This window comes from Pteropus alecto, unplaced genomic scaffold (genome assembly GCF_000325575.1).
Source record: "Pteropus alecto unplaced genomic scaffold, ASM32557v1 scaffold81, whole genome shotgun sequence".
Lineage (NCBI taxonomy): Eukaryota > Metazoa > Chordata > Mammalia > Chiroptera > Pteropodidae > Pteropus > Pteropus alecto.
The window spans coordinates 18,593,003-18,619,125 of NW_006433378.1; the positions used below are offsets into that span (position 1 = coordinate 18,593,003).

General features: G+C 36.7%; 1 long non-coding RNA gene and 1 pseudogene across 5 annotated transcripts in view; both read right to left on the reverse strand.

Annotated features, from left to right (window-relative positions):
- The window catches only part of LOC107195419, a 279,224-nt gene that overhangs the window by 110,492 nt on the left and 142,609 nt on the right, over positions 1-26,123 (reverse strand). For all 5 annotated transcript variants that reach the window (XR_003045212.1, XR_003045214.1, XR_003045213.1 and 2 more), the window contains one exon: positions 22,147-22,243. This is a non-coding gene — a long non-coding RNA (uncharacterized LOC107195419). The remainder of the gene's footprint in view (positions 1-22,146; positions 22,244-26,123) is intronic.
- Positions 8,114-8,225, reverse strand: LOC112476903 (annotated as a pseudogene).

A 26,123-nucleotide genomic window follows, 5' to 3' on the forward strand; every position in this document is an offset into this window, starting at 1 on the left:
CAAAGATAGAATAAATCAGAAAGAGAAATAGAAGGTGATGTTTTAAACTGGAGAGAAGGAGTGTCCCATTCCCAAGGGTGGCTTCCTTGAGTTAAAAATCAGTGATGACAGTTTCCTCAAGAAATGGGAATTATGTCCCCCTCCTACCCATACTCAAGCGCAGCAGGACCTCTGAGAAAGGGTTAGATAAAGGCTTGAAATCTGACCACTTAGAAGTCTTCCTACCCAGAGCACATCAAAACCACCCACTTCCTAATGGAACAGGGGGCCTTAAGCAATGAGGAGCTCTGAAGAGACAAGGACAGACTAAAAGCCAAAAGATCTTCACCCTCTAAGGCAGGGTGGACGACCACCAAAACGTCACCAAGTTTGAATAACCTACAGACCCTGAAGACTAGGAACTGAGATGGACTTGTTTCACTTAGAAAAATGAATATTGTGGTTTTCACACACAAGTGAAGTATGGAAATATAGATTACACAACGTCTTAGTTTTTATTACCATGTCTTTCTCACACTCTCCCTAAGATCCAGGCTTAGGAACTGGGCCTGCGATGAATCCAAAAACAAACAGTAAGCCATATTCTGAGCAACCACTTCCCTCACACAACCACTGCTTTGTTATCATGCCAAGCTTATCTTCCTGAATCTTTATCCCTGAGGATAAATTCTCTCTCAGAAGATTCAACAGTATCTACTGTAAATAGACCACTGGTAGGTCTGCCACACCAGCTAGGCAAATGTGCCCCAACAGTTCTGAATTCCAGAGGTGGGTACACATGATTGCACAAGTCTTCATGTTGAGGCTCATAGGAAATATGATGTTGAAAAATTCAGGTCCCCTGACATATTAGAAAATAGGTCATCTTCAGGAGTTGTATTACGAAGCACTAAATGCTGTAACAACTCCCAAATCTCAGTGGACAAATATATCAAGAGTCTATTGCTTGCTCACGTCACAATCAAATGAGGTGATCAAGGGTCTCTGCTTCATGCAATCATTCAGAGATGCAGTGCCTTGTCATTTTAAGGGAGTACAATCTTTCAAGGATTCATCCTTCTCTGCATTAAGCCAGTGATGAGATGAGAGTTAACGATGGGCTAAAAGTGTGGAGAGCTGACTACAGGTGAAAAGACTCCCTCAGCCAAGCCTTGAAGTTGTATGTAGCACTTATCTCCAAATTCTACTACTGCAAATTCAAAAACATGCCCCAGCCCCTTTGCCCACTGCAATGGAAGATGGTAAATGCATGCCAAGAATCAGTGGAAATTCGTTCGGTAAACATGTAACTAGTCTCAAGTCTCAGCCACAGGAATCATTTCTCTCCCTTATTTTTCTCCATTTCTCCTGAATTGGATGAGCTCATGACTGAGAAAGTCACAGAAGAACATATCAAATTATGGCTACTTTCCAGTGACCTAAACAACTTATAGAATCTCAATCCTTCATGTGAAAGTTAAATCCTAGAAATTGTTAGATGGGTCGACTTATTTTAATAATTATTTCATAGTGAATTTCTAATTTGTTCTGGTGGTTATGTTGGCCAAGCATTGTAAAATACTGGAAACCTAATTTTTAGTTCCCCAGAAAGGTACATAATTTTATTAGTATGATGAGAGATTGGCATTTGAGCTCAAAAGCCTCTCCAGGCTGAGGGACCTGGAGACTTGGCTTTGGGAAGCCAAACCACAAATCCGAAGGCTCCTTGGTGAGTTATAGGAATGGAATTGAATGTGCATACCCTTGGGGTGGGAGTGTCCTCATCCAGAATGCTAATGAGTCCCCTCCTCCTGCTCTGGAAGCCTGTGAAATGAGTCTTTGAGGCCAAGCAGGTAATCTACTTGATCTCCCCTTGGGAGTGTGGGAGACAGGGCACACTTTCCTGCCAGGTGCCTTTTCCAATGTTCTAATATTCCATGCTGTGCTGCCCGTCTACTTATAACATGCACCCACAAATCTACACTAGGAACTTAGTGTAGGAAGGGTCTCAGATTAAAAAAAAAATTCTTTTAATAGTCAGTCTGTAAATGCAATGTATCTTCAGTTGGCTTCTGATTTCTAGTGAATGCCTTCTTTTTTAAACATATTTTAATTCTTTCATTTACCTCACTGTCAATTGTTGTCCAAGATCCTGTTCAGTTAGAGGCTTCCTAATATGAAGTAAGAATAACTAAAACATTTCAGAGACCGTTAAAAATGTTTAGGGATTCAGAATAACTGACAGAAATTTCAAAGGAGAAAATGTCAAAAAAAACTTTTTCATAGTGTGGTCCCCTGAATTTCTGTATAAACTCTCCTGGGCTGCTTTTTTTTTTTTAATATAGATCCCTGGGCCCCACTATAGACCTACAAATTCTGACTCTAAAAGACAGAGCCAGGACTCAGAATTTTGAAACAAATTTCCCAAATGTTCTAATTTACATTAAAACTAAGAATCACTTAACTAAAGGATGTTTAAGTCTCTTGATAAAATACATTTATCTCAAGAAAGAACATTCAGCATATATGTATGAAGGTTTGTTGTCTATATATTGTCATTATAATATAGGCAGCATAAGAATAACTATAAAGAAAAAGTGTGAGCTGCTACCCCTCACCAAAGGGAAAGGTTGATATCCTGATAGTTCCATCCGATAAACATTGATTCATGTGAGCATATCCTGAAGGATGTCATGCCCTTTCCTCCCTTCCAACATAGAAGACTAGAGAGGAAGAGGAAGACATGAGGAGGCAATTATGTCTTCCTTAACCTCTCCCTTGGTGGTAGTGGTGTGTTGGGGTGGAGGTGGGGAACACTGAAGTTGTCCATCCTCCATCAACAGTTTGATCCAAAAGACTCATAAGGTTTAAAGTTGTTCCAGTTATCTATTGCTGTGCAACAAACTACTCTAAAACTAACTAACTTAAAATAATAATATACTATCTCCAAGATTCTTTTGATTGAGTGGGTTCAATCAGATGGTCTTATTTGGTACTTCTCATGCAGTATCAGTCAAGTAGTAGCTGGATCTAGAGCTCTCTGAAGGTTTGTAGGCCAGGAATGCAAAATGAATCACCTATTAGGTTAGGAATTGATGCTGAGTGTCTGCTTGGGGGCTCAGCTAGGGCTGTCAACCAGAACACCTGCATGTAGCTTTTGTATGTGACTCTCCATGTGACTTGGGCTTCTCAAAGCATTGGTTGGAATGCAAGAGTCTAAGAAGCATTGCAGCAGAAGCTATAATACTTCTCATAAATTAGTCTTGAAAATTCCAGAACATCACTTCTAATTAATTCTTTTGGTTTAGCAAGTCACTTAGGCCAGCCAAGATCCAAGAAAAAAGGAAATAGGCTTCTCTTCTTAATGGGGGAATGGTAAGGGCACATTGAAGAAGAACGTGAGGAGTGAGAAATACTATAGTAACCATCTTTGGAAAACATGGTCTTCCACAGAGGGTGTTTCAGAAATATAATACAGAGCTTGCTTCTTCATTTCTTTCCACGGGAATGAAGACGGTACCCAGGATTCTGAAAATGGGCTAAGGCAGGCCCAGAAGATGGTACAGAAGGTAGCACTGGGGAAATTCTGAAAGGCCAGCCACAAACTCCACCTAACCCCAGCTCCTTGTGTTTCATTGTGCCTTAGCATTACAGCAGGGGGAACAAAAGCTAAGGGCATTCATTGCCTGTAAAAGTACCCCAGGGGTAAAGATTGGGGAGTACAGAAGCCCACACTGTACAGCTCCCATAGGGAGTCAATAGACATCACAACATATGCACACATACACCATGGCAAAGATCAATGTAAAATTTATCTATCTCTCGTTCCCACTCAAGCATAGGATTCACTGGACAGTGCCCAGAACACACACAAGCAAGAACAAGAGAGAGTTCTTGAAAGAGACAGATGGGCCTTCCCTTCTCCTCTACCAGGTTCCTTGAAGCTAGGCAGAAGACAGTTACAGAGGGCAGTGACTCTCGATACCAGTGAAGATTTATTCCACATGAGACTGAGAGCTTAATAACTAGGTTAGAATGCAAATTACTTTTTGATGTTGAATTTATCAGCATGGGCCGTGATGTCTTTATGGTGTTTTATTCTCTCTCTTTTTCATTCTCCTTTCTCCCCAACTACCCTTTTCAAGGCAGAAGTAAGGGTTTATAAACTTGAAAAATTACCATAATAGCTTGAAAATAGTACATTCCATCTTTGAGAAATGCTAAAATGCTCAGCTCGCTCAAGAAAACCTATACGCAACTTTTTTAAAAAAATAAAATCATTTAACTCACTTTTCAGTAAGAAGATTCTGAAAATTAGACTTAATAGTTGCATTAGAAGTGGTTCTACGGCAAAAATAAAAAAGTAAAATATGGAGTGTTTTGGTTCCATAGTGATACCTATCTCATCCCAGGAACAAAGCTGTGTGGTCACTTGTAAATGTCTGTCCCTGCCATTAGTCTGAAAGCTCCCTGAGGGCAGAACTCACCACTGATTCTATCTCTACCACCTAACATGACACCTTGCACAGGAAGGGCGTTCAAAAAATATTTGTTGAATGAATGATTGTGTTGAGTTGATGAGTCAAAGAAGCACAGAACTCTAGAGGTAGAAGAGATTTTTGAGATCATTTAGTTCAAACATGATCTTCCAAATTGTGATTCTGAGGTCCACGGACATTGAAGAACCTACTCACCGTGATGGCATATGTTGGTCACAGAGCAAGGACTGGAACACAGGTCTCTGTTCTCTGAACCCAGGGATTTCCTACCACACTGTATTTCCTTCTCCACACTGCAGTGCACCAGAAGAACTGGATACTACTCAGACAGTTGAACCTAGTTGTGTCTCCAAGCTAACAGCAACAATAGTTCCTTGCTTTTCCCCTTTCTCCTCAAAATGTATATACTTTAAGTTAAAAGAAAAGGTTCCTAAGTAGAATATAATTTCCACAAAAATTAAAACTCATTTAGAAGAAAGTAATACTGACAAAATGGTGGCTCTTATCTGACTTGATTCGGCATTAAGTACATGGTATACCGAAGAACCAAAACATATCACCTCAGTGAAAATAAAGTATTAAGTCATTTATCCATTAAACAATATTTATTGAGCATCTACTAATGACAGACACTGTTTTAGGAAGAGCAGTGACAAATAAGATAAAGTCCTTTCATTCAAGTAGATTACAGTCTAGTCGGGGAGGCAGAAATAAATACATAAAAAGTAGAATTTCTGAGAACAATGAGTAATTAGAAGTATATATACATGATGCTGGGATATAGAATAACCACTGGGGGAGAGTATCCTTTGAAGTGGACGGTCAGGAGGAAGTGACATTTCATCTGGATCTAAACAATGAGAAAGAACTTGCCATGATAAGCATTAAGTAATATTATTTCAGGCCAAGTGAAAAGCAAATACAAAGGTGTGGAGGAAGTATAATTTTGAGAAAAATAAAGAGTGGAACTGAGGCATAGGAACCAGCTTAAGGAAAATCAAAATAATAATAATAATAATAATAACAAATTTTTGATATGAAAGTACATGGTATATTTGGAAACAAGTAATTCTGATGTAGCTGAAATACAATATTGATGGGAATGAGGCTGAAAACAAGGCTGGAAGCAGTGAAGAACATTTGAGAGTCTAGACTTCATTCTTCAGATAATGAGAAATAAAAGGATATGTTGGAAAGGATGAAGGCACAGATTGGATTGAAGCATAAAAAGACCAGAGGCAAGAGTCCAGATAAAAGATATCGATTGCCCTGGTTCAGTCAATATTGGGAGGTAGGATTAGCAGAGTGGTGTTGGACTTGGAAAGGAGGAGAGAGAATTCGGGGATTCGGGGGTGGAATAATAGTGACCAGTCTGATATGAGTTAAGAGAGGGAGGAGTCAGAAAACTTTATGGTTTCCAAATTGGGCAATGATGGGGTGGGTAACAGCAGCTAACATATAGAGGAGCAATTTTTGTGAAATGAGTTCAATTTAGGTCATTCTTAGAGGGTCAGACATCTGTGGAATAGCCAAGAAGAGCTGTCTGGCCAGCTACTGGGAGATGAGGTCTGGTTTTAAAAAAAAGCGGGGGGCGGGGAGGGAGTAAAGAAGCAGATTTGAAAGTCTTAGGTATATTATAGGGGTTAAAACTATGGGAGTGGATGAGGTTACTCAGGAGAGGAAGCGGGTATTGAGGAAAGAGGAGATTGAAAAGGAGAGGGCACAGAAAATGGGGAGAAGAGAATCTTAGGGAATGATTTCATTTAAGGTGATAAAAAACAAAAAAGAGCCAGTGAAAGGTAGTAAAGAGAAATGCAGAGTGTAAGAGGGAAATCCAGAGAGAGTATTATGTCAGAAGTGATTAAATAAGAGAAGAAGGAAGTCAAGAGGGTCAACATACTGTTTGAGAGTAGAGTTGGAGGTGTGTAATTATCATTTCTGTAGACTGAGCAAATTCTATTTGGGAGAATAGTCAGAGTTACATTGCTACTCTGAAAATAAGTATAAATTGTGCCAAAGTGCACAGTTTTCTGCTTCAATGAAAGCTTTGCCAGCTGTCAAATACCAATAGTTTTAAAACTTAATAAGAACCTACTTCACAGTTAGAGGTATTCCTTATGTCCCTCCACTGATTATATGCAAATTACAAGTAAAGAATGTAGCAATTTAATAAATCACTGCAGTTTTGAACTTGGTTATAATAAGAATCCACCAGAAGAGCGATTTAGAAGAAAACCTATAAAAAGCATTCAGCTGATGTTGAACTGAATTAAGGCTTTTAGGGAGGTAAATGAAATAGTAGTTTACTAAAAATAGGGTATTTACTTTGAACAAAATAGAAAGCATCGTGCTTGTGTTATGCATACAATTGATATAAAGAAGTTATTTAGCTTCTAACCATTGTCTTTTAAAGGGATGATCATCTATGAATTATTAATTAAAGCTGCAATCTGAGCCCAATCAAAATTAATATCTACCAAAATAATAGATTTCATTTCTGTCTGCACTATATAATTACCAAAGTGATGCAATATCTTGCATAGAGCATTATCATGAAGGTCAGACCATGCCCTTTCAAACACATCATTTTCCTTGGACTCTTTCTTAATATCTCTGAGGATCTCTGCTAATGTCATCACAGAGAAATAGAAAATGAGGTCTCCTGTGTTATTAAAGTGCCATTATTTTGCAAAGAGAAAAATCTAACAGGAATTTAAAGAAAAAGCGTAGGAGGGAGAAGAAAAACATATCAAAATGTGAAAATCAAGTAAGACAACTTGTTCACATTCCAACAGTCTACAACATACCACATTATACCTGTCTCAGAAATGCTCTTTTAGCTTGGGGTAGAAAATTAAATTACCACATTTCTGTGATTTAAGATCTTCGATTTTGATTTGAATAACTGTGTTCCTGAAGTTGCTTCACTACGTTTTTTCCTATTAAGGTAAAGCTTTTCATTATTTCAAGAATTATTCACACTTTAAGTTTTTGGTCCTGAAAATAGTATTTGCTAATTTTATTAAAACATTTCAATGAAGGTTAGGTAATTATAGATACTGTTTGTTATCTATTCAACAACTATGCCTTCTTTCTTATCAGAAGCCTGATTTTATTCAGGCATTCACCCTATCCTCTTCCCTGGGAAAACACTGATTAGCTTAAGGCAATCTTAAGCGTATCAGTGCCCAGGAAACTGATATTGGTTCTAGAATGAGCTTGTGATGAAAGCTGGCCCAATCACATTGGAGAGGAGAGTTTATACTCTTTCATTCTCCTGCTAGACATGAATGAGAAGAATGAAGACCTAGTTGTCACGAAGAACCATCTTGCTCCCCTAAGGAAAACTGGTCTTAGGATCAAGAATGGCAGAGCAGAGTTACAGAAAGAACGTGCATTTTCAGTGCCTCCACTGAGCTGCTGCTGTTCATTACACCTGAGCCCACTTTACCTATTGCTCTACCAGAAATGAAAAAGAAAAATGACTTTTTAAAATCTATTTGAGTTGGAATTTTCTTTTCTTTCTTTATATATATATATTTAGGTGAGGCAATTCTTGGTTGACCCCACAAATTGCAAGGACCTTATCAGCTTACAATCCCTTATTTTTTTTTATTTTAATTTTTTTTTTTTTACACCTACAGCACCTGGTCTTCCTAGGTGGTCTCCCATCCAAGTACTAACCGGGCTCGACCCTGCTTAGCTTCTGTGATCAGATGGCGTGTTCAGGGTGGCATGGCTGTAGACCGAGTTGGGATTTTCTACACAGAGCCAAAAGCATCTGAAGTGATATGGTAATTAAATTCCTAAAATAATAGCATTGCGTTTTCACATCATTCTTTCCTCACAATTTTGGGTGGCATATTTCTAATACATCTGAGAACACAAAGGCACACTAAGACTGAATTATGTTCCAAATGTGATCTAACCAAGTTATGGCTAGGAATTCTAGTGCTTAACATATCAACAACGTATGGTAGTCCTTTAAGGTAGGCCGTTTTTTACGGCACCGGCTATATATTTTTAGTCTCAAAATCAATGAGATTCAACATTCACAGCACCCAAAATTCCTTTACTTTGCCACATTCCTTGATCCAAGTCACCACAATTATCTCTCACCTGAATCGCTGTAATTATCTTCTAGTTGCTTCTACTGCTGCTGTCTCTAAATTTTTTACTTCCCACAGAAGCCAGCATGACCTTCTTAAAACATGAACCAGACCATATCACTTGCTTAACATCCTGCCATGTCTTCAGCCACTCAAAATAAACCCAAACCCTGGTCTGCAAAGCTCCATGTGATCTGGCCCCTCCATACTTCCTTAAGCCACATCCTAGAACTACCTCCCTCACTAGACTCTAGCTACACCAGACTTCTTTTCTGTTCTTTAAAAACACCACCTTTGTACCCAGTTATGGGTCTTTGTCCAGCCATTAACCCCTCCTAGAAAGTTCATCTCCCTAATCTTCGATGGCTAACGTCTTCTTTTAATTCAGATCTTATTTTAAATTAAACATTCTCACAGGGTTCTCCCCTAAATACCCAAGATAAAATAGCTCCTCGGTCAACTATTTACCACTTCTGCATAACCTTTCTCACTATCTGACAATTTTCTTATTTGTTTATTGTTTATACTGTCCAAATGAATGAATAAGTAAAATCCCTGCTTCTGTAAGCTCTCTCAGAACCTTGATCAATGTAGGTCTTTGTGTTCCATTCAGGCATATAATAATAAGTTTTGAAATCTCAGATGTCACTTGGGTTTGGACTAATGCATGTAGTAGCAACAGAATCAGATATCATTGAAAAATTGTATATGCCCAAACGATCATTTAAAAATATGTCTGATTCTATGATTAAAAAAAAAAAGTCCAAAGTAACGTGTCTGTTGGAATCATTAGCTTTAAGGCAGAAAGACCTATGAAATGGAACAGGTCTAGACACTGACCTACATTCAAATTGTGCTTACTAACTGGAATTGTTGTTGGCCAGTGAATGGTATTTGAAAGCAATTAATGAAAATGATAGAATAACTATCGAGTGAGCAGAAAGTATAGCGACCATGAAGAAGAAGATCAGATGAAACTCTGAGAAAACATGTGGGTTTAAGTCACAGAAGACTGCAGTGGTTTCACTGCCTTCTTGCTGTAAGGCAATCAGAACAGGTCCTTATAATGAAAGAGCATTGAGTTAGTTATCTGTCATGATCAATATCTTTATAAGCCATTAATTTGTTAATTTTAAAAAGAGCCAAACGTTTTGTGCACGTAGGTATAATCTCTACCTGCACGCACTCTGCAAAGTGAGTATGTGCACTAACTGCCTCCATGGTTATCTCCAGCATTTTCTTTCTTTGCTTAGTTACTGACTTTGGAAGGGAAGGAGACTGAAGTTTAGCCTCAAACAAGTGAGAATCTTTTAACGATGGAATATACATGAAAGTTAGTGATCCATGAAGCTATTTTATTCACTCCCACCAAAAAAAGCATAAGAATTGTTTCTGAGAAGATGCTCTCTCAAGTAGAATTTGCTAGGACTAACTCCCATCTATTTAGAATAATTTAATATACACTTTTAACATGCTTCTATTAATGTTCCATTTTCCTAGAATCCCGTGATACCTAAACCAAAACCTGGCTACAGGTGCATACTTATTAGAACAAGTAAATGCAATCCGCTTGCAATTCATAGTTTTAGTATAAAGTGCCCAATTTTAGAGAAGTGGTTCTGCATATTAGGTTAACATGTTAAGTTACTTGTTCTTTGCAACAGGATTACTGAAGGTTTGTGAAAACACAGGTTTGGCAGCCTAGAATTCCTTATGCTGAGGAGATGAAATGCTGAATAGAAAAGCCAAGTTCCAACTGCTTACCTGGGCATCTATTTTGCCCAGGTATGCAAAAGATACACGCTTGCTGAAAACATCTTTTACTCTCATCACTCAGTTCACGCTTCATAAATATTCATCTTTAATCGAACTCACCTGAAAGCTAATCAACTTTGAATTCAAACATTTGTCCCAAAATTTCAGATCAGTAGACAGGTATTGTAGAAAAATTATAGGTGTTCCTAACGTGCATTTTGTGTCTAATGTACTTTAGAAATATCTTTCTTTTGTTATTGAAGTATTATGTCAATATGTCCTATGTGGGGAATAACCAAGTTCCTTCCCTTCCTCTAATTGTCTTCTACTTTTCACCAATTTCAAGGAGTACAATAATGTCTTCATTTGGAATTTGTTTTTGACAAACCAGCATAGGCAGAAAAATTAACAAATAAAAACTATTTGGTTAGCTTATAACCATGCTAGTGTCTAAATGCATAAAAATTTAGTATAATTAAGAAAAATGTGTATTTGACCATTAAGTGGTCTTAAAAATAATCCATTTGAATTCATCAAGGAGGACAGAGAATATGTTTTCTCTTTCAAATTCATCTTAATTAAATTTCAACCTCTTTGAGGGCAGGAAGTAGCCCAGACCAGCAGACAGAACATGCAAATTTGAAATCAGACAGATCAGAATGGTAGCCCAGGTATTTATATAGCTTTGTGACCTCTGCCAAGTTACTTATTCTCTCTAGGTCTAAATTTTCCAACTGTAAGATGAGGATAATAGTATCCATTTGATGGGAATGTGGTATGAATTGCAGATCTAAGCATCTGACTCAGTCAGCATTCAAAAAGTATTTGCTCTCTTTGTATTTCCCAGCATATCCAGCTCAGGGCTTCACATAGTGGATACCCAATGAATGTCTGTAAACAAAATAAAATCGAATACTATAGCCGCATTATGAAATATGAATAATCACAAATAGAACTTTTCTCAGCGTTAGATTCTTCTAAACTTTGGATGGCTTCCAATTTTCTCAGTATTTATCCTATCTTCCCACTCACTCCTAAACCAAAATAGAAAGTAGTGCATGATTACAATCTATTTAAGTGTACAAAAATTCACATTTTATACATTGGTCTGGGTTAGGTCAGGAAAACAAGGTCATTATCGGCATTATGGGAAGAATTGATGGAATATAGAAATTAAGGCTACACAAACAGAAGAGGATGCAGCAGTGAGGGTTTTAGAATATGATGGCTGGAGCATCTCTCAACTAGAGAAGGGAAAAGCCATTTATCCCTGCGAAGTTTGAGAAGCTGCCACGACCATGACGTGTGACCTTGTAGGGAGGTCTGGAAACCACTTCCTCAGCTGCGACTTAGAGAAAGGTCTGGGGAAGTCCAGGAAAGTGCCAGAACCACTCAGTGGAAGCTTATGAAGAGGTCTAGACACCAGCTGCATCTCACTATCAGGACTTTCCCGAGATAAAAGCTTCCACCTCACTTCCGCCTTCCAGATCTCACTCAAGTTCCTCCCATTGGCAAATTCTAACCCAACGCCATGCAGGGAAGGGATCTGGGGAAATGTGGTTCTCTGCCTTAAAAAGAGCTGTTGGTGATGATGGTAAGTTGGAAAGAACCAACCCAGAACAGTCCATACAATGCCCTTGTTCACTCATCAACTCAGCATCCATCCTGTTACTAGAAGCATCTTTAACTTTCATAAACGACATCACAATTTCACCTAAAAGTCCACCTTACTGCTAATTCTTTAAAATACAAAGCAAGATAAGCCCACTGTCCAGAGGCAAAATGATACAAGGACTTTGGTTTAAGAAGGACCTAGGTTCAAGTACTAGCTCTCCGAGTTCACCATTATATGATTTCTGATAAATTACAAACCACTCTGAGCCTTAACTTATCCAACTGAAAAATAAGAAAACCCATCTTCTAAGACTTCTGTAAGAATTCACAACATGAAATGTCTAGCTCATAGTAAATGCTCAGAAAGTATTAGCTTTTATCAGTATTATTTGAAATGGCATGGAGAAGTTAACATTTCCTGCTGGTGACCTTTCTTGATGTTCAACAGCATATCAAATTGTTTTCATGTCCAAATGTATATATTTTTGCATATCGCATAAACTGTCAAAAAGAAATATTTGCTGAAATTTCCAAATTTAAATGATCAATTTCTGGTTCCTGTGTAGGTAGTCTAAAATAAAGATACAGAAAAGTGGTTAAACTGTCAAGAGTTGGCAACAAAACCTAAGAAAAAGAAGGCTAAAGATCTGAATTCTATACAAGTTGCACAATCAACTCCGAAGAACAGGGAATGTACTGTTTATCCAAAAAGGCAGCAGTTCTGTTTTATCTAAATTATGCCTGGGGTGACTTCAGGAAGGACTCAGCTTCCTCTACTACAAAGATCTAACTTATAAGTTTGTAACTTAATGCTCTGACTTCATGTCAGAGGAGAAAAATCTCAACTCAATTATCCCTACCAGAAAACACAAATCTGTTGATACTGGCAGGCTACAACACCATGAAAAATTATAATTGAAGAGAAGACAAAAAAAAAAACTGTGGAAGTCAGAATACTTGAGATGTATCTCTTCATAACTTGGATGGTTGTTCTTTTATTTGGACAAAGCATACTGAAGATTTTTCAATGTTTGTACAGTAACTCATCCATACTTATGATATAATATCTAAAAGGCAGCCAGAAATCCCAACCTTGAAGGCTGCCAACCATGAAAAATTACTTAGCACAACAATGATCTTTCTTAACCATAAGTGACGTTATCGTGGGCCATGCTTCCTAGATAGACTTGGATTGAAACAGTACTCTACCCTAGGGCTATTAACTGTGTACACATGCTTATTGAGAGGGGAGAAAGGGAAAATACAAAATATAAGTCAATTAAATTAACTCTTAAAATACCACAAATCTTTAGTAAATGGGGAAATGGACTTTTTGAATGATAGTTCTTTGAGTTCTGACAAGTCATTTTTTATTATGTGTGCTGGGTGTGCAAAAATCCTAGAAATTGTAGGGTCCTTAAAATTATGTTTATGATTCCAAAAATTAAGTGTAGGGGACAAATATAGGTTGTATAGACAAATTTAAGTAAATCTCAGTCCAGTGTTCGGCTCTAACACTAAAATAACAGGACTTACGAGAAAATAATAATAAAGGCATACCATTCAAAATCCAAAATCTTTGAAACCAGTCTTCTCTACAATAACCTTTTAATTTCTGGACATTTTTAATGGCTGCAAACTTCCACTGTAGAGGAGATATACATCTACCTCTCATTGTTCTTAATTTTGTCTCCTGAAAAACTGGGGAAAAAATTTTCTTATATGAACTTCTAAAATGACACCATGGTTTTTTTCCTCTTAGCCAAATGTGTATAAATTTTCTTAATATTATTTAGGTTTCAAATTCCTTCTTTATTTTCTGTAATTTCTTTAATATTTTCTTCATTTTGTCAGTCTCACCTTCCAAGTGTGGCATCGAAATGAAGTATAATGAATGAGATGAGATCTGGCTAATGGGCCATTATTTCTCTATACTTGTCACCTTCTTGTCACTGTGGCCTATCTGTCTATTTATAAAGACTAAGACTGAATTAGGTTTTAAGCAGACATATTACATTATTGATTTGTCATGAGCTAATCACTGACAAAACTTCTAGTCTTTTTCATAGAAATTAATATTGACATATCTTCTTCATTCTGTATTTCTTCAGTTGATTCTTTAACTCATCGGAACACTTTACATTAACCTCTATTACATTTTATCTTGTTAAACCTGATCTTTTATTTCAATCTGATTCCCAATCTTAATTCTGTTATCCAATAGATTAGCTAAATCTCCAAAGTCCACGTTTACTCCTTGTTTCCTAAGCACATCAACAAAGTAGAGTAGGCAAAATCTCAAATACCTGATGCACATAACCAGCCACCTCCTGACAAAGATATTGATTACTTTCCATAAGTGCCACCTAGCATTCAATGATTCACATAGTCCCTTAAATATATTATCATCCTGACTACATGTCTCTTCTTTGTCCACAAAGATATTACCTCTATAAACATAACATGCTCATACACCTGTACCATTTTCCTCATCAATCAACCTAGAAGTTTTATTAAACAAAGGAATTTTAGAAATTTGAGAAGCCTTGTTCTAAATAAATTCATAATCACTTGTAGCAAGTACTTTTGCTTTTCTGAAGGGTTGAAAATATGTATTTTAATTACTCTGTTGGAGTATTTTGACCCAAATTGATCATCAATTTGACCCAAATTGATCACCATAGTATTCGAAATATTTTTCTTTTAATTTCAGGATTTTAATATCTATTCTGGCAGCATTTGCTGATTTCTACTTTTTCAGTGCCTCTTATCATTGTCTATCCAAATCCATGATCTGAATTACTCAAGCTCTGATACCTAAACTTGACATCTAGTCAGGCAATTCCTCTCACCTCTTTATTCACCTTCAAAACTACCTTAGTTACCTTTGGTCTTTTTCATTTTCACATAAATTTTAGAATGATCCTATCAGGTTACATACACATAAATGCAAGCACATAAAAAGTGTTGGACTTTTTATTGGGATGGCAGTGACCCTAAATCAGTTTGGAAAGATTTAGAATACTGAAATCACATACCTTTTCATTTATTTAGGTCTTTAAATTTTTTTCTGAATAATGTGCTATTTCTGTATGGGGTTTTGCACATCTTTTGATCGATTTATTTGATAAATTTTTTGATAGTTTATTTTATAGGTATTTTATATTTTTATATTATTATAAATTGTATTTTTTCAACTTTTTTATCTTTATTCTTTCATGATGTATAAAATAAAATTGATTGAGCTAAAATATAACAACTTTGCTAAATTTACAAAATTAATCCTGTAATTTATCATTAGCTTCTTGAATTTTTTATCTAAAATTTAATATCACCTTTGAATAATTATAACTTCATTTCTCCTTGTCTATTCTTTATAGTTTTTACTTATCTTCATTGCCTTCTCGAACTGATTAGGATTTCCACTAAATCGTTGAAGTCTTAATAGAGGGCATCTTTTAATTGGTCCTAATCACAAAGAGAACGTTCTAACTATTTAACCTCTAAGTAAATTTAGCTGTAGGATTTTTAGTAAATATCCTTTATCAGATTGAGGAGCTCTCCTTCTATCTATACTAAGACTTTCTTAATCATAAATTTTCTCAAATTATTTTACATATATTTATAATAGTTTTGTTTTTTAATATTTTAATGCAATGAATCATCGATTTATATTCAAAATTTAAACCAACTTTTTGCATTCTAGGATATAAAAAACTTAGTTGTGTTATATATTGTTAGATTTTATTGGTGATTATATCGTTTAGGATTTTTGCACATTTGTTAATATATGAAATTGTCTTGTAATTTTTCTTCCTTTGTCTGATTTGGAATCAAGGTTTAGAGAACTTCCATAAAATGAGAGATTGGAGATCATTCCCCCACTACTATTTTTAGAAGGATTTGTGAATCATTGCCATTAAGTCGTTTTTAAATGTTTAACTGAATTCAGTAGGATGTAGATATGCAATGTTTTATTATAATTTCATTATCGTATCATTCATTTTAAAATATGCAATGGTTTTCTATTATTTATTGATTTTTAGATTAACTGCCTTGTGATCAAAGAATCTCTCTATACTTTTCAATGTTTCTTGAAAAGAGCTCGTCCTAAGTCTCTTCTACCTCATTTTCTAGTTCTAATAAAGTTCTTTCCCTCATGTGTTTTCCCTTCTTTAACTGCCCCTCATTTCTCTAGGCCAGCACTGCTCAACAGAACTTTCTGTGATGACATAAATGTTCTATATCAGCACTGTCCAATGCAATAACCAGTAGCCACGTGTGGCTATTGAGCACTTGAACCGTGGCTAGTGGAATCAAGGGACTGAGTTTCAAATTTTATTTATTTTAAGTTAATTAAATTTATATCTAAATAATCAAGGTGACTAGTGGCTACGATATTGGGCAACACAACTCTAATCAACTCCTCTCTTTGTTAGTCAGGATCTAGTCAAGAAGGAGTTATTTAAACAGAGAGAAAGTAATATAAATAATTGTTAACTAAAGTATAAATTTGTTAGGTAGAGAAAAAAGAGAACTCTAAGGCATCACAGAAGTAAAACTACAGAAACCAGCTTCCTTCCGTAAAGTTGAGAGAACAAAAGAAAGACTTCAGAATAGTTAAACTTAAAGCTTGGAGGATAGGTCACCACAAGCTGGGACTCAGACCTCTGAAGAAGGAAATGGGGGTGAGGGAAAGGGGTCATGCAATGAGTAGGAAAAATTGCAAACCTTATGCTGCTGGCAAGGTGAAGGAGCGCTGCTGGGGTGATGCTCACAAGAACTTGAAGCGAACCTGAAGCAAACAGGAAGCGGTAACCAACAAGAAAGGAGCAAGTCCCTTCAGCCCCCTCCATTTTTGCAGTCTCCCTCTTGCGCCCTCTGCTGGCAGAGTATAACAGGGCAAGCGAAAAATGATGCCGAGTCCAGGTCCTAGCATCACCAAGCTGACTACAGAAGGGTGGGTTCTAAGCTGAGAGCCAAAACTGGCATACTCTCATTTGTTTCTCCATTCTCCCCTTCTCTCTTACTTTCCCAGAGCCCAATCCTATTTGGTCTCTGGGGAAAAAAGGTCTCTGAGAACCTTCCAGTACTCATACTGATCAATAGTATCTTAGATCTTTATTTGAATTTCAGTAGGAGATGGGGGGGAGGAGGTGTGAAATTAGCCCTCAGCATATGAGAGAGAAAAGAAAAGAATCCATAAAGAACAATCTAAAGATATAGCTGTCACATTTTAACCTACTTTTGATAAAGATGCTGGTAGAGAGAAATATGTTCTACTAAAAGAGAAACAGCAAATACAATGAGCAGGAACTGATACCCTCATGTTGTGGATCAGTAAGGACTGATGAGGACCAAGAGAACGCATGCCTGCCCAGCCACCCATAGACTGCAGTGTGGAAATGTGAGCCCCGTGTTCCCAGATCTAATTTTTTGAGAGATGCCAGAAATCTGGATTTTTATGTGAAAGCTTCCAATTTCAAAATGTTGGCTCAACAATTTTTAAAACATTGTGCAAGCCAAATGAAACACTGTGATGGGCCAAATCTCGCCTGTGGGCCATGGTTTGGGGCTTCCGCAGTGCTGCATGCACATGAAAGGGGATCTGCAGCAATATATGGATCTTGAGTATCAAATCATTTGGCCCATGGGCAAGAACAGCCTAGTTCAAGGTTAACTGATAACGTGAATTTTAATGCAATGTTGGTTTCTTACATTAGGCTTCTTTTTGCTCTTCCTCTTATTTTATTTTTTTTCCTTTCTTTTTTTCCTTTCTTTCTTTCCTTTCTTTCTTTCTTTTTCTTGCGATTGTTGGTAATGACGTTACGACAAAGTCAGCCTCAGGCTTCTTTTTGCTCTTCCTCTTGTTATTTTATTTTTTTTCCTTTCTTTCTTTTCTTTCTTTCTTTCTTTTTCTTTCGATTGTTGGTAATGACGTTACGACAAAGTCAGCCTAACCTAGCACTGTCAGCCATTAGATTGATCACTCACACAAATATGGAGTTAATTTAAAAAGAAAACTTTGGGAGAAATAAACTATATAAATCAAATATATAATCATTATTCTGAGGTTTTGAAATTTACTTCAAGAGAGTTGGCACTGTGAGAGCAATCGTCTATCATTGGGGTATCTAGTAGAATATGTAAACTCTGGGCATATTGAAATAAACATTAACATCTATATATATATATGTATATATAAACATATATACACATATACATATATACATTGTACAGACCATATAATCACATATTAAGTCTACGGTCTTTGGCAGAAACTTCTGTACAGTTCTATTACACAATGATAACATATATAGCAAAATAAAATGTTTAGATATTAAAACTCAAATTCAAAGTTTTGTGATATTTGTTGATATTTGTCAAAGTTTTCAGTAAGTTTTTTGATGCTTGAGTATTGAAAATCTTTTTCCCGTATGGAAGCTTTATACATATTCCTAAGCCACATGAAATAGACACTTTGACTTGTATGCAAAAGATTTGTGGTCTTTGCTAAACCACAATATAATTTCTTTTGTAGTAAAGATGAAGCCATAAATAAATATATGGACACACATTGTATAAATTGTGTCATATGTTCTTGAGTATCTTACTTGCTCTTACTCATCAGAATTAAATCACTACATATGCCACACTTTAAAGGAGTTGTAAATAGTGAGTTTCATCAAATGTAATATTCAAATCCATCCAATTCAAATAAGTACTTTGCCTTCACGAAATACCATCAACTTTACCAATACCGAAGTTTGTAAAGAGAAACATTAGAGAGTATTGAAAGTTTGACTATTTTCTCCTAAAACTATGTCTAAAAAAAAATTATTGGGCTTCCAGTCAAGATGGAGGAATAGGTAAACACTATGCTTGCCTCCTCTCATGATCACATCAAAATTACAACTAAACTACAGAAAAAAACATCATTGAGAAGCACCTGAAATATAGCTGAAGACATCTCTTACAACTGGGGACACGCAGAGGAGTCCACTTCAAGACTGGTAGGAGGGACAGACACAGAAGAAACTGGTCCCACACCTTAGTGTGGTGGTTAAAAATTGAGAAGGATATCTCAGCTGCGGAGGCCCCCCAGAAGAGCGAGGGGTCCCAGATCCACATCAGGATCCCAAGCCCAGGGTTCCAGTGCTGGGAAGAGACGTCTCCACAAAATCTTAATGTGAAAACCAGCAGAGATTATAGCTGAAACAGAGGTTAGTTAAAATTCCTCTTAAAGGGCCCACATGCATTCTTACTTGATGATGGACTCACTTGCTCTGAGCTCTGGAGCTGGAGCAGCCACTCATAAAGGGCCAGAGACACATAGGGGAAAACTGCACTGTCTGGCTTCAGGGAGAAGGTTGGAGGGGCAGCTTTCTCCCAGAGAAGTATTGGCAAAATCCATTGTTCCCTCATTGAGCCCTCCCCATTCCCAGCATGTAGACACAGGTAGCCACCATATCTGAGTCTCATCAATTTGATTGACACTGTTTGCCCTGTCCAGTGACTCCACCCCTTCCAACATGCAGGCTCACCCAAGCTGCCTCTAGTGGTTTTTTCCATACAAATGGCTCTTGTTGGGGACTTTACTAAAATCTCTCAAAGGCTCACAAAACCCAAACAAGAAGCATCTGGACTTGGCATGCTCCATACCTCTTGCTGAGCAGCCCTAAGGCCAGCACTACCAGCAGCTGGCCTTCATTTGTGGCTTGGCCTCTCAAAGCACATCCAAGCTCAGAGTGGGTGATGGACACCTGTAGATTGCTTGATGGCTTACGCCAGGTGGCCCTGGGTAGGGCACAGGCTGCAGCTGAACTGGGCCTGCAGTGGGGTTCCTTCCAGGAGGCACCGGCCTGCATGCCTGGTGGGTGGCTTCCATCTGAGCCAGAGCACCACCCAGGGCCACATCCAAAAATGACATACCCAATGGACAGACTGGGAAGGCACTAGAGCCCTGCAAAAATGAATCAGGCTCCATAAGGTGAGCCCCTGTACAACAGCTCTTCCACTGTAGTAATCAGCCAGTCCTCACAACCAATTATCCCTAGGGTCAGTCCCTCCCACTGATGTGCAAATAGCAACCAAGGCTCAATTACAACAGGAGGGCACAATTACAACCCACACAAGGGACACACTTTGAGCACCCAGCTCTGGTAACCAGGGAGACTGTGCCACTGGGCCCCAAAGGACACCTACTACATAAGGCCACTCTACTAAGACCGGGAGACATAGTAGCCCTACCTAATACATAGAAACACAGAGAGGCAACCAAAATGAAGAGACAAAGCGACATGTCCCAAATGAAAAATATAGAACAAAGTTCTAGAAAAAGAACTAAAAAAATGGAGACAAGCAATCTATCAGACGCAGAGTTCAAAACACTGGATATAAGGATGCTCAAAAAACTTAGGAGAAGAGTAGATGAACTCAGTGAAAACCTTAACAAAGAGATAGAAAACATTAAAGTGGATAGGGAAAACATAAGAAAGACCAGTCAGATATGAAGAATACAATAACTGAAATGAGAATACCTTAAGAGGAATCAACAGTAGATGAGATGAAGCAGAGGATCAAATCAGTGATTTAGAAGATAAGATAGCAGAAAACACGCAATCAGAACAGCAACAAGAAAAAATAATCCAAAAAAATGAGGATAGTTTAAGGGGCCTCGGGAACAACATCAAGCATACCAATATTTACATCACAGGAATAGCAGAAGGAGAAGAAGGTGAGCATGGATTGAAAACCTATTTCAAGAATTAATGACTGAAAATTTCCCTATTTCAAGAATTAATGACTGAAATTTTCCTGGAGAAGGAAATAGACATACAAACCCAGGAAGTTCAGAGAGTCCCAAACAAGATGAACCCAAAGAGGCCCACACTAAGACATGTCATAATTTAAATGCCAAAGGTTAAAGACAAAAAGAGAATCTTAAGAGCAGCACGAGAAAAGCAATTAGTTACCTACAAAGGAGCTCCCATAAGACTGTCAGCCAACTTCTCAACAGAAACTTTGCAGGCCAGAAAGGATGGGCAGGACATATTCAAAGTGATGAAAAGCAAGAACCTATAACCAAGATTACTCTATCTAGTAAAGTCACCACTTAGAATCAACGCACAGATAAAGAGCTTCCCAGACAAGAAAAGGCTAAATGAACTCTTCATCGCCAAGTCAGCATTACAGGAAATGTTGTAGGGACTCCTTTAAGAGGAAAAAAAGAAAAAAAAAAAGATCAAAAATATAAATAATAAGATGGCAATAACTACAGATCTATCCACAATTACTTTAAATGTAAAGGAATTAAATGCCCCAATCGAAAGAAAGTGCAGCCGAATGGATAAGAAAACAAGACCTTACATATGCTGTCTATAAGAGACTCACTTCAGATTGAAAGACACACATAGACTGAAAATAAAGGGATGGAAAAAGATGTTTCATGAAAATGGAAACAAACAAACAAAAAGCTGGGATAGCAATACTTATACCAGACAAAATAGACTTGAAAACAAAGGCTATAACAAGAGACAAAGAAGGAATTTATATGAAGAAACACAAAATACTACTTCAAAGAGATATGTTTACTGTAGTGTTATTTACAATAGCCAAGATATGGAAGCAACCTTGGTGTCCATCAGTGGATGAATGTAGAGAGAAGAGGTTGTATATATACACAGTGGAATATTACTTAGCAAAAAAAAAAAAAAAGAATAAAATCTTGACATCTGCAACAACATGGACGGAACTAGAGGGTACTGTGCTGAGTGCAGTAAGTCAGACAAAGACAAATGCCACGTAATTTCACTTACATATGGAATTTAAAGAAAAAAATTTTTTAAAAAAAGAAACAAATTCATAGATAAAGAGAACATTTTAAAGGTTGCCAGTTGGGAGTGGGGTTGGGGTGTGTGCAAGAGAGGAAGGGATTGAGAAGTACAAATTTGTAGTTATAAAATAGTTATAGAAATGTAAAGTGTAGCATAAGGAATATAGCCAATAATATTAGAATAACTATGTTTGCAAGTAATGTAAATGTCTAATCACTATGTTGTACACCTGAAACTAATATAATATCACATACCAACTGTAATTAAAAAAATAAATTATTAAAGGCTTGAAAATCTTTAAAAAATTATTTATGTAAGGTAAAGAGAAAGATAATCACTCTGTTAGAAACCTACCAGACTGCATCTTTAGGGCTCCCTGGATTATGCTCAACATCTGTCACATGTCTTCATGCTTAAGTCTTTAATGATAATCATTTCACAAGTTGAAATGCTGAAAAAGGGAAAAAAAAAGTAGGCCTTTAGATGATAATAGTATTACATGTGAGATTTTGATACCCAAAAAGGGTATCAAAGTAAGCTTCTGTTCAAAAGTTTACTTTAGTTTTAAAAAATAGTATTTGTTTATTAGAGTAATAAATTCATAAACCTAGTTCCTTCTTAACTTTTTTAATTCAACATACAAAGCTTACTAATAACACCAAAAATTATTAATGGTCATTTTTTTTAAAAGTTATGTTAATTAATAAGCACATTCACAAACTTAGTTACTTAGTTATTTGGGTACTTCGTAGTCCAATTTAAATAAAAAGAAACTTTCCAAGTGTTTAAATAATTCTGTATATAATAAACATAGGTATAATGGATGTCAAGTTCTCTTAAATTTTTAATATTATTCATAAATTTCAATCTTTGAACTTAAAATCATAAGTCTAAACTGATTATGCAGATCATACATTTTACATTGGAATTCTCATCTAATGTTATATAATGGCTAATTGTAGGCATTAAAGCTAATAACCAATAACTCACATTTTTTCCTTCCAGATTCATGGTAAAAATTTGCTTCCCTGTTCACTGAAGTTAGGCCTGGCCGTGTGACTTGTTTTGACCAATAAATACGAGCAAAAGCAACATGGGTCACTTCCTAGTCAGAAAACTTTAAGAGCCAGTGCTATGTTCTCTGACCCCAGAAACATGTAACAGCGACGCTCCAGATAGCGGTGCTTTCTTCAGTCTGTCCCTGATGAAGGCAGTATGAAGCATATTTTTCTATCCTGCTTTTTGCAACAACATGGATGGACCTTGAGGGCATTATGCTAAGTGAAATTAGTTAGACAAAGACAAATAACTGTGTGTTCTCTCTCATATGTGTGTTCTCTCATTTCTGGAATCTTAGAAAGCTGAACTTATAGACAATAGAATGGTGGTTGCAAGGGGCTGGGAGTTTGGGTAAATGGGGAGATGTTAGCCAAAGTGTACAGATTTCCATTTATAAGGTAGATAAGTTCTGGGGATCTAATGTACAGCATGGTGACTATACTGTATTACATACTTGAAAGATGCTACGAGAGTAAATCTTAAATGTTCTCACCAAACAAACAAAAAAAAGGTGATGGAAGTGTTAACTAACCTTAGTATAGTAATCATTATATAATATATACATGTATCGAATGATCACTTTGTAAATCTTAAACTTACACAATGTTATATGTCAATTACATCTCAATAAATCTGGAAAAAATAATATGAATTTTTTTTTTAAAAAAGCATATTTTCCTGCCAGTCCTGAGGAACTTACGGTAGGAGCAAGAACGAACTTCTAAGTCTCTATAATTATTTGTTATCATGGTCTAACCAAGCCTATCATGATTGATATATAGACCAAATTCTCTTAGCTATTATAAACACTTATAATAACAATGTAACAGAGTATTCTCGAGTACATGAATTATTGATACTATAGGTTTGGCTCTATGAAACATTTTTATGCTTGATTGTAAATTTTTCTGAAGCTTGAAAGATGTTCGCCCATTGAAGAAGTAATCATCTCAAAAAAATCGTGTTAGTTACCTCTTGCAGTAATTTTTTAATATGTCTTCTCAGTTTACTGAGATTTCTTAAACCAAGAGAATAAAAAGAAAGTAAAATCTGGAATAGGGCAATTTTTCCCATGAACCTGAATGCCACATTGTTGTGGGCTCCAAGATTAAAGGTTTGGAAATGGAGACCATGAAACTCGTTTTGAGTGATATCGTTATCTAATTTTTTAATCATATCAGTTAGGGTCTGCTATACCTGATATAAATGCATTCTGCTTCAACTTCTTTTCATGGCTTTCCTATCTTTTGGAGTAGTAACTTATGTTTTAGAATGATATTTCAGTTGCAGTTTGGTTGCTATACGAAATGGTTGACTTTATGTCACAACTTCTGAGAACAGCCCTTCAATGCTTAGCAGGTGTTTATTATAAGAATTTTCTGATTTTCTAAGTTCACTAGTGATCCTCTATGGCTTACCTGGATTGAACATGTGATGCCTCCGCCTACCTGGACACCACTGCTGGATGGCTGGATTCTCTTTACATCCACTGACATAATTAATTTCATGTGTCCACTTGGCTGGGCCATGGGGTAGCCGATATTTGACCAGACATTATGCTTGTTGTTTCTTTGAGGGTGTTTTCAATGAGATTAAAATTTAAATCAGTGGACTTTGAGTAAAGCAATGGTCCTCTATAATTTGGGTGTGATTCATTCAATCAGTCAAAAGCCTGAATAGAACAAAAGATTGGCTTGCCCCACCCCCTGAATAAGAATTTCTCCAGCAGAATGTCTTTTGACTTCATCTGAGACATAAGCTCTTCCTAATTCTACTGCCTTTGGACTCAAAATGGAACATCAGTTGTCCTGGGTTACCATCCTCCTCCTGGCCCCCACTATGAATTTTGGACTTGCCAGCCTCCATAATCAAGTGATTCAAGTCCTTATAACAAATCTTTTTCTCTTTATATTATATCCTAATTGTCCTAACTCACTGCAAAACCCTATCTAATATATCCATGTCATTCTCCAGTGTCCCTGGACCTTCGCGTTAGTTCCCATTTGTCTGGGTTTTGAAAGGAAACAGATTGGAAACCAATTTCTTCTTAATCTGCCTCCCATTTATTTTTTTTAATATTTAGGAAAAACGTATGACAAGAAAATTACAAAATGTGCTTTGTGTTTAACTGTTATATTCCCTTCAGAGTACAATTTCAAGATTCTGTAAAGCAATAAATTTTTATTGTTTATTTTAGTCAAGGCAACCCTTGGTTGACCAAACAGATTGCAAGGACCTTGTCAGCTTACAATCCCTTATTTTTTTATTTTTTACACCTAAGTGGTCTCCCATCTCAGTACTAACCAGGCCCGACCCTGCTTAGCTTCCAAGATCAGATGGGATTGGGCTTGTTCAGGGTAGCATGGCTTTATTGTGTTCTTAATACAAGTTGCTGAGGTTGCTGATATACGTCTTTGGAGAATTTGACATGCAAATAAAAAAGGATTCTCTTTTCAGAATATTGCCTTCTTACAATGGCTTAGTGTGATAGGTAATTAGACTTAGAGAAAAAATTATAGGTCAAATACTGTGTTACACCATGTTGAGTAGACACATGAAATAGTAAAAGGAAACAGTTGACAATCTCTCCTCTACTTATCCATTAAAAGCAGCAGAGGGTAGAGTCTCATAGATTTAGAATGTATTTGCCCAGGTTAGAGCAAAAAAAATCGGATAGTAAATAGCTTAGCGGCTTCTTTTTCGAAATGCCATCTCTCTTGCCAAGTGTCAGTCCTCTTTAACAATTCATCTCACAATAATGTGCACTCAGGAGAGACTATATTTATTTCATTCTGAGTCAGTTGCACTTACGTTGCAGGAAAGAAATGGAGAGCTAAATCCATTTCAGAGATTTTTATGTTATATGAATAAATATAGGAAAAAACTCATTTTGTGCAGTAATTTGAGGGTTTTTAACAATCTTTTCCTCAAAGCAAGAGCAGTGATGAGGTGTGGGAGACCAGGACAAGAGAATTTGGAATCATGAAAATCTAGCTGAACTGTTTCTCCATCACGCAGGTGTGTGATTTTGTTAAGATTCAATCTCCTTGCCCATAAAAGAAGGTAATCATAGTTTCTCCACGAGATTATTATTAGAAGTAAAGCTGATATATGTAAAATGCCTCAGAGTGGGTCCTGAAATGATATATGCTATTATTTTACACAGTTTTTAAATTTCAACCTTACCCTATGCAAGCTGCATCTCATTGCAATGAACTCATAGAAGATGTAAAGATGTGTTCTTTGGTTGGATTTTTATTCTAATGAAGTGT